Source organism: Diospyros lotus, chromosome 13 (assembly GCF_014633365.1).
Source record: "Diospyros lotus cultivar Yz01 chromosome 13, ASM1463336v1, whole genome shotgun sequence".
In the NCBI taxonomy this organism is placed as follows: Eukaryota; Viridiplantae; Streptophyta; class Magnoliopsida; order Ericales; family Ebenaceae; genus Diospyros; species Diospyros lotus.
Window position 1 is genome coordinate 20,793,080 of NC_068350.1, and position 8,188 is coordinate 20,801,267.

Sequence of the window (8,188 nt, forward strand, 5' to 3'; positions counted from 1 at the left end):
TGTCACCCAGCCCAGAGTTGTGCTCAAGCAGGTCCTTAGGGGCCGAAACCCTACTTCAACAGCCTGCCATGGGCCCACCTTCTCATGGAGGGCCCCCTAGGCAGTCCGGCCCTCCGGAGGGGGGGGGATTCTTCTTAGGCCAGTCCAAATGCTACTAAGGTGCAGGTCCACCTCATGTTCAGTGTAACAATATCGTGGTCAACCCTTTCTAACCGAGTAAGGTACGATTATCTTATGTTCAATGATAGTGTTGTCTATTATTCTTCTCTCCTATCGGTACTGACTTAAGCATCGGAGAGCATACGCGAGCGAAAAATCTCTGTGTGTCTTCTAACTTGTTATTGTGAGTGCAGATATGTCCCGAACACACAAGAGACCACTTCCAGGAGTTCCCGAAGATGCCCCCAGGAGATTATTTACGACCCCAATCAAGACATCGAGGATCGAAGCTACCCAATGCCTATCTCCACTAACAAGTTCCTGCCAGTTGTCAACCTCGCTCTGCCTCGACTTCATCTTTCCCTCACTACAAATTCTATTATCGTAATTTTCGGGTTACAACAAAAATAATTTAAATGTCAATCAAACCATTCAAAATTCTATGTTTAGAATAGAGAGTAGATGTGTGAGATATTTTTCTTATCTAGAGAGAAGAGATAGAGAAGCCTCCATATCCATACTCTCATAATTTATAATTTTTTGGATTTGAATAATAAAAAAAATAATAAACAACTTTGCTAGCAATTTCATATTTTTTTTGTTTGCTCAAAGTGTCCTCTCAATATTCTGGTCTTAGATTAGTAATCATTCTGATATTTATATTTTGGAATATGATCGAAGAAAATAGAATAGGCTCATTATATTAAATATATATATTTTCATAAATAATTAAAGTAATTAATCATGAGAGCCAAATAAATTAAAAAATTTGTGTTTGATTCGAGAAGGGATTGTTGAAGTTTCGAAACGATTGGAAAAATAATCTTCTTTAAGTGATTTATTAGATAATAAAAAATAATAAATCTTAAATACCATTCCAAATTCAGAAAAACTATTTGAAGGATCATTGATCAACTAAAAAAGCATAAACTTATTTTGAGTGAATGGATACTCTAAAACAAGAAAGATTAAACTTAGTTCATTCAGCTTATAAATAAGACTTCAGAACAATTAAAGAATTACAAAAATGGAGCCTTTTTTGAGTAGGAAGAGCAATTAATCAGAGTTCATAAAGCCAAGAAAACAAAATCTGGTCCCGGCGGGGCTCGAACCCGCGACCTTCGGCTCATAAGACCAACGCTCTAACCAACTGAGCTACGGGACCTTATTGTTTATTCCGTGCTCGATAACTTTAATTACCATATTAGTTTTGGCAAAATATTCAATTCCTAATCAGGAGAAAGAGAAACATGTTGGATACTTTTTATTATTTGCGTTTTTTTTATAATTTTTAACTTCTTTTTCTATTATTATGCTATAATAATACGTCACTTAACCATCAATGAGGCACAAATTAATAATTATCAATTATTATATATATTTTTTAATTTTAACTCCTCCTAATCAAAGTCTTGGAAAAGAATAATAATATCTGTAATTATTAAAACAAATACAATAATATTTTAGGTAATTTATTTATTTCGAGCTATATAATAAAATTCCATCCGAGTGGCGGCGTTATCGGAATTTTTTGGAGTGGTGACTGCCTACTCATCCCATTTATATACGCACGTTACTTCGTTCTTTTCTATTTTATACTCTGCTGAGATCAGCACGTTAATTCTATTGATGCCACCTAGCTATGAAACATGAATAATAGATTGTCATTTGATTTTAAATAAGTCATTTAATTGTTACTGTCGACCATGTATGTTTCTATGCTTTTTTACCGAGTGTTTAGGGTCTGTTTCGCCTTTAATAAATATTTAAGTTAAGATAAATTAAAATTATAAAATAATTAAAATATAAAAATAATAAATAAATAATATTATTTTATAAAAATTTTATATTTTAATAACAAAATACACAACACTTGGGACAACCTCGGGCGATCTCACCAAAAAGTTGAGGAGGTTGCATCACCAAACATTAACTGTTTACGTTAAAGTATAATTGCACGCCAATACAACCTCCAACGCGTGGCCAACCGCCCCTTGGAGGATAGCCATCCATTTAAATAGCTAAACACCATACTTAACCTAAATAGTTATAACATGCTTCAACTCTGAATATTTTATCCTTATACACTCTTCCAAGCTCAATCTCTAGCCCGCCATAATAAATTCATTGGATGGTATCTATTATATAAACATAAAACTATCCATTCTGTTCTATATTTGTTCAAATAAAATGTTTTGCTTATTCCATGCTTGTAACCAAAAAATCCTTTCTTCTTCCAATTTTTCAAGCTTCCCATTTATTCCCTCTGGACCATTATTCCCCTAATTCTTTCCATTCTATCCATGAAGTATCCATAACAATTCGTGATAGTCATAATATAAAAATGATAAAATAAAAATTAATACATAGATCAATCGGGTTGACCTAGTGACGGAAAGACACAAAAGCCCGTGGCCCAGCCTTGGTAGTCATGGGGGGCACCCTCGTGGCCGAACCGAAACAGCTACAAGGGCTCATAATCCGCAAAAGACAACCGTGGGGACACCCCCACGATCACCCCAAGGCAGCCGCAGGGGTCTTCAGTAGCCAACCAAGCGGCGCAGGACACCTATGCAAGCTTAGGAGGCCACGCGACCTCGGAGTTCGACTCCGCAAGGGGCTTTCTCCACCCCCCCCCCCCCCCCCCCCCCCCCTTACTTGAGATGGCACCACTGCCAAAAACTTTATCGAATTTTGGGGAGAGGGATCTCGTGGAACGCGCAAAACAGCATAACTCTGACATTTGAAAATCCCTCCGAATATTAAAAGAAAATGATGGACAATTATCCAGAAAGAATTCTAAATCTAAGAGGATTATAGAATATGAAGATAAATATCATCTATAAGAATCTTAATCCTAACGGATTCTAAAATATCAAAATAGACGTTATCCATAAGAATCCTAATCTTGTACTACTTAGGATTACCTATACCCCTCTATAAATGGCAGACATTTATTCTAGAAAAGGTACATCTCTAACACTGGTGTAAATTATGCTTTACAATTTTTAACAATTTCAGTGTCTAACTTAAATATTAAAGTATTTGCATTGGGACCCTTTCGCACCCTCTGACTGTTTCTTTCCTTGTCGATTTAGGTGGCCAGGTGACGATGTTTCCAATCAAATAAATTCATCTTTGTATCTTACAAACTGTTATGGGGTGCCCTAAAATTTTTCTAAGTCTATGAGTTATAGTTCCCCTGATAGTCTCCGGGATGATAGCCTCCCGAGCCCCCAAAGAATGGTCCAGCTCCATTCATTTTGCAAGTCTAGATAAACCCTTCGGGTCTCCCAAATGAAAGACATCTAGTGGCGCCGAAGCCCTCTTTAAGACCACTTGGGGATAGCCATCGTGGCATTACCTCGAAGACATCCCTAGGCATTCTAGCCTCTCTCTACATGTGCTTCTCGATGCATCTTTTGAACCCATCCGTGGATCCCACATATTTGTCTATAAATATTAGCCTCTTCAAAGGCAAATGGATTTTTCCCCCCAACTCTCATGAGTCATTTGGACCTAACCCTATCTCTCTCTAGAACTCATCCGAAATGCCCCTGACTACTCTTCGGGACTTATAAGAGACATCACATCACATATACATTGGACATAAGACATTCACTTGCATATTCCTTGACATCACCTTTGGATTGTTGTATGACTTAGGCACCAAAGGGTCCACGTGGGAGAGTCTCCCGCATGCCTTTTTGACCTACTTTGTGTTTGCAAGCTAAGATAAATCTATAATCCCCAAAGGCTCATCTCCTCGAAGACTCTTCGGGGCATCCCTCCGTTGTGGCCCCGAAGACCCCTTTCGGGCTCTAATTGTTGTGGCCTTTTAGAACAATAGCTTCGACCTAGTTTAGACTCGGTTAACCTCGCCAGCAACATCTCAAACCCTTAACTCTAGTAAAGACTTTGCTCTGGATGATCCTAGACAAATAAATGTATTTGTTGTAGTTTGACAACAACAATTTGGGGTCGTTTGTGGGAAATCGAGCAAAAATCCATCCATGCTCGATTGTTTTAAGGGTCAGTTGTGTGAAGATGTTGTGCTCTCGCTTCATCCTGTACTGCCTCCTAATGAGCAATGCTTCGAATACTCCAAGAAGGCATTGGGGAGCTTTTTGCGAGGATATTCTTTTGCTATTATGAGCCTTCCATGGTTGCTCTCCTGCTGTTATGATGACCCTCAAAAGAAGAGCCCAACTCCCTACCCTATATCTTTGCTAGGCATCAATGCTGTTCATCAAGGCAGGGATTCAGGCTAAGAAGGTAGGAAGTAAGGAGGATGGTCATCTTGTCAATGAAAGCCAAATTCGAGAGTACGTCAATTCCCAAACTTGAATTTGTTGCCCAAGGATCATCCTCCCTAGCGATGCTAACCCCCGTGAGAAGAGTAATGGCAGAAGGCCAGAATTATAAAGACCTCTCTCGTGGGGAAAATCCTCCCGAGCTATGTCTGTAAGAGGGTTCTATGAACCTAGGAGGCACCTCCCCGGACTTTCCAACTTTCTCGGACATATTTTTCTAAGGTTGGGGAGTTTCAAAAGTAGAGGGTGGCCTACCAACTCAAGCGGAGGCAGGAATTGTAAAGATGCACGAAAAGCCAACGAGAGGGGATTAATTATTAGTGCCTTCTATAGCAGCTCCGCAGAGGCTGAACTATCGATCCAAGAAGACATCTCTACGATAACCTTTTTCTACAACCACTCTAGTCACAACCTTAGCCTCTTCTTGCCAAAAGTTCCACCCGAGCTCACTCAAGGCCCTGTGTAGGACAAGCCAAGTGATCGACAGACTCAGAAGGGCATAAGCGCTTTGAAGGTAGAAGGTGCCCAATATTATGTCTAATATTCTAGGAACGCCACCTTAATTATTCCAAGATCGGAAGTAGAAGCTATCAAGCCACAAGCAAAAGTTTCCAAGTAAAGACACTATTAACTTAAAACTAACTTCTTGTAAACTGTGGACGTAGGTGTCTATACCGAACTGTAAAAACAAAATGGTACTATGATGTAAAAAATGTATATAGGGTAACATATATATGTGTATCCTCTGTTTTGAAGCAACTCAATGAAAGGCTAAGATAAGATTCGAACTAGGGAGCAAAGGAGAGGGAAAACCTTAAGCTCGACCCAGTATAAACCTACTATAATCCCAAAATTCGAAGATAGACAGTTATGAATAAATAAGGTTTCAGAACATAAATATTCTAGCAACACTACAATTCGTACAGTATTTTGATAATGAGGACAGCTCTTCCAAAGACTCATTCTACTAAGATAATTCCTAAGGGCGAACGTAGGCAATGGCTAAACCACCAGAATAAAAATTGTTCAATTGTCAACATGATCAAAGGAACTTTACTTGGTAGTTATCACTGAAATATCACCGTTACAAATCGTTGTTACAGTTATAATTGTGGAAATAGGTACCAGGCCAAACCACCAAATAAAAAATATTTATCTGATCTTTCATACATTGAGCATAAGAGCCATGCCCTAATACATCTCTATTTACGGACATAGGCGCTCTGCTGAACTGCTAAAACAAAAATGTTTATCCTTCTACATGATAGCGAAAGTAGGTGCCTCACTGAACTGCTTTGACAACATCTTATCATAGAGAAAGTAGGCGCTCCTCGGAATCGTTTCGACAGAACATTATAATTATAGAAGTAGGCACTTTGCCGAACCACTTTAACAAAATATTGATATCACTACAAAAAAATGATTTTTAACGGCGATTTTTTTGCGGCAGTTCTTAAAACGGTCGCAAAAAGCGGTTTGGAAACCGCTTCAAAATACTATTTTAGCGACGATTTTTTTTAACATTTTGCTGCGATTTTGAAAAATCGTCGTAAAATTCATTAAAACATTTAATTTTACGGTGATTTTCAAAAAATCATCGCTAACTTTAGAAAATAATTAAATAGTTAAAAAATAAAATTGAATTTAGTAGCGATTTTTGAGAAACCGCCGCTAAATTAAAAAATAATTAAATAATTTAAAATTAAAATTAAATTAACATTTGCGGCGATTTTTGAAAACCGCCGCAAAATTCATTACGATTAGGTAAACATAGTGTGAATCGTAGCCAAAGGTTTGTAGCTAATAGTATTTAGCTACGATTTAAGGTTTTGTAGAGAATAACACACTTTTCACTACGATCAAGTAAATATAGAGAAATCATTGGTTTTCTACTACGACATATATCGTAGCTAATTATATCGATTTTTGTAGGTGATGATGCTGATTTTCGTAGTTGATGATGTCAATTTTCGTAGCAAATAACCTAACTTTTACTACGAATGTCAAATCGTAAAAAAAAACACTTATTTTTAACTACAACAAATCGTAGTTAATCATATCAATTTTCATAGCAAATTAATTTTCTCTACCAATATTTTTGTATTCAAAAGTTAAATTTTCACAGTTAATTCTATATACAACTAATAATCCATTACGATATCACTAAATTCAATTTTGTAGCCAAAAAGAAATTATTTTTTTAGGAATAATATTTTTCTCTAAACCAATACCAACCCTTAGAATTTAGATGAAATTTAAAACACAATACATAACTTCAAAATCTTTCAATTAACCACATAAAATAAAATTAATGTTAGCCACAATCTCCGATTGTTTTGAACGTGGCTAGTACATAAAACCAATTCATGTAATGATAACAATATTAAATTCTAAAATGAAAATAGTTAAAAATTTGACACAATATGAAAATTTATCTCCAAGCATCTTTCTTTATTGCTTTCTTTCTCTGCTACTTTTGCATGGTAAGAACCTGAAAAATAAAAGTCAACACAAATCAAAGGTGTTAGTGTATGAAAATCCATGCATGTATTGAAATTTCCTAAATTCTAAAGCTGGATTGGAGTTAAGTAGAAAGACATATGGAGAATATGTAGCTTATTCAAGAAATAATAAGGCCTGGACTTGGGGATTTCAATATAAGCATTTCATTGGGCTCCTTAAGTTTTTTAATAAAGTAATTCAATCCCTCCTATGAAACTGGAAAAACGCAATTGGAAAGATCAAAAACTCACCCAATTGGAAAGATCAAGAAATTGGAAAAATGCAAGGCATATATGAAACTATACCCGACAAGAATTTTTCTAAAATTTTGTTCACAACAACAAATCACATCAAATTCAACAACAAAAATCATGAACACAGCAATCCTAAACAGCAAAAATCACAACAAATATCTATTCATAGCAACAGGCCACAACAAAAATCAACAAATTATAGTAACTAAAATTTTTGTTCACATTAACTCTAATCATCAAAAATCACAACAAAGATCTATTCACAACAACAAACCACAACAAAAATCAACAAATCATAGCAATTAAATTTTTTGTTCGTAGCAACTCTAAACATCAAAAGTCACAAGAACTAAACAGCAACCTAGATAGAAAAAATCACAAAAAAAAAGAAGAAATATGTTCACAGCAAGAATTATGTTAAGAAAATGAATAAAATAGCATTTGAATCACTTACCATGAGAAATTATTCAGTAGCATCAAAATCATTTGCCAATGTTGTTGCTTCTGTTGTCCCTATAGGTAACCTTTTTGTTGCTTTTAGGTTGGTTTTCAAGCGATTGCTGAAGCTCTTGTATAAGTGTGTTGTCTACAATGGCGAATGAATATTTAATAGTAAGAGATATCTAATCATGCTCTCCAACCTTACACTAAGACAACTATTAATGATCTATTGTTGTCATCATATGATCATCAACGGTATGGCAATGTACGTAATTAACCATAGAATTAATATTTTGAGAAATAATTAACTAGTAGCTAATTAATCTAGATGTGCCCAAGGATCAAGGATTACAAACAACATCAGCAGTAAATCATAACATGAATAAGAGACAGTAAAGTAATTATCCTTGAGTTTATTAGCATAACTGGTGGGTTTGAACAGATGTTAACTTAAGTATAGAACTAAATACTCAACTTAAATATAGAACTAAATTATCTAGAATCCAACTAATTACACTG

General features: G+C 35.8%; 1 long non-coding RNA gene and 1 other non-coding gene across 2 annotated transcripts in view; both read right to left on the reverse strand.

The window, feature by feature from the left end:
* Window positions 1-1,250: 1,250 nt before the first annotated feature.
* On the reverse strand, window positions 1,251-1,324 carry TRNAI-UAU (transfer RNA isoleucine (anticodon UAU)). The gene has a single exon. It is a non-coding gene; the product is annotated as a tRNA-Ile (tRNA).
* Window positions 1,325-6,742: 5,418 nt separating this feature from the next.
* LOC127787885 (uncharacterized) overlaps window positions 6,743-8,188 on the reverse strand; it is a 2,206-nt gene continuing 760 nt past the window's right edge. Inside the window, exons 2-3 of the long non-coding RNA XR_008020272.1 lie at window positions 7,683-7,814; window positions 6,743-6,963 (exon numbers count right to left, since the gene is read on the reverse strand). This is a non-coding gene — a long non-coding RNA (uncharacterized LOC127787885). The remainder of the gene's footprint in view (window positions 6,964-7,682; window positions 7,815-8,188) is intronic.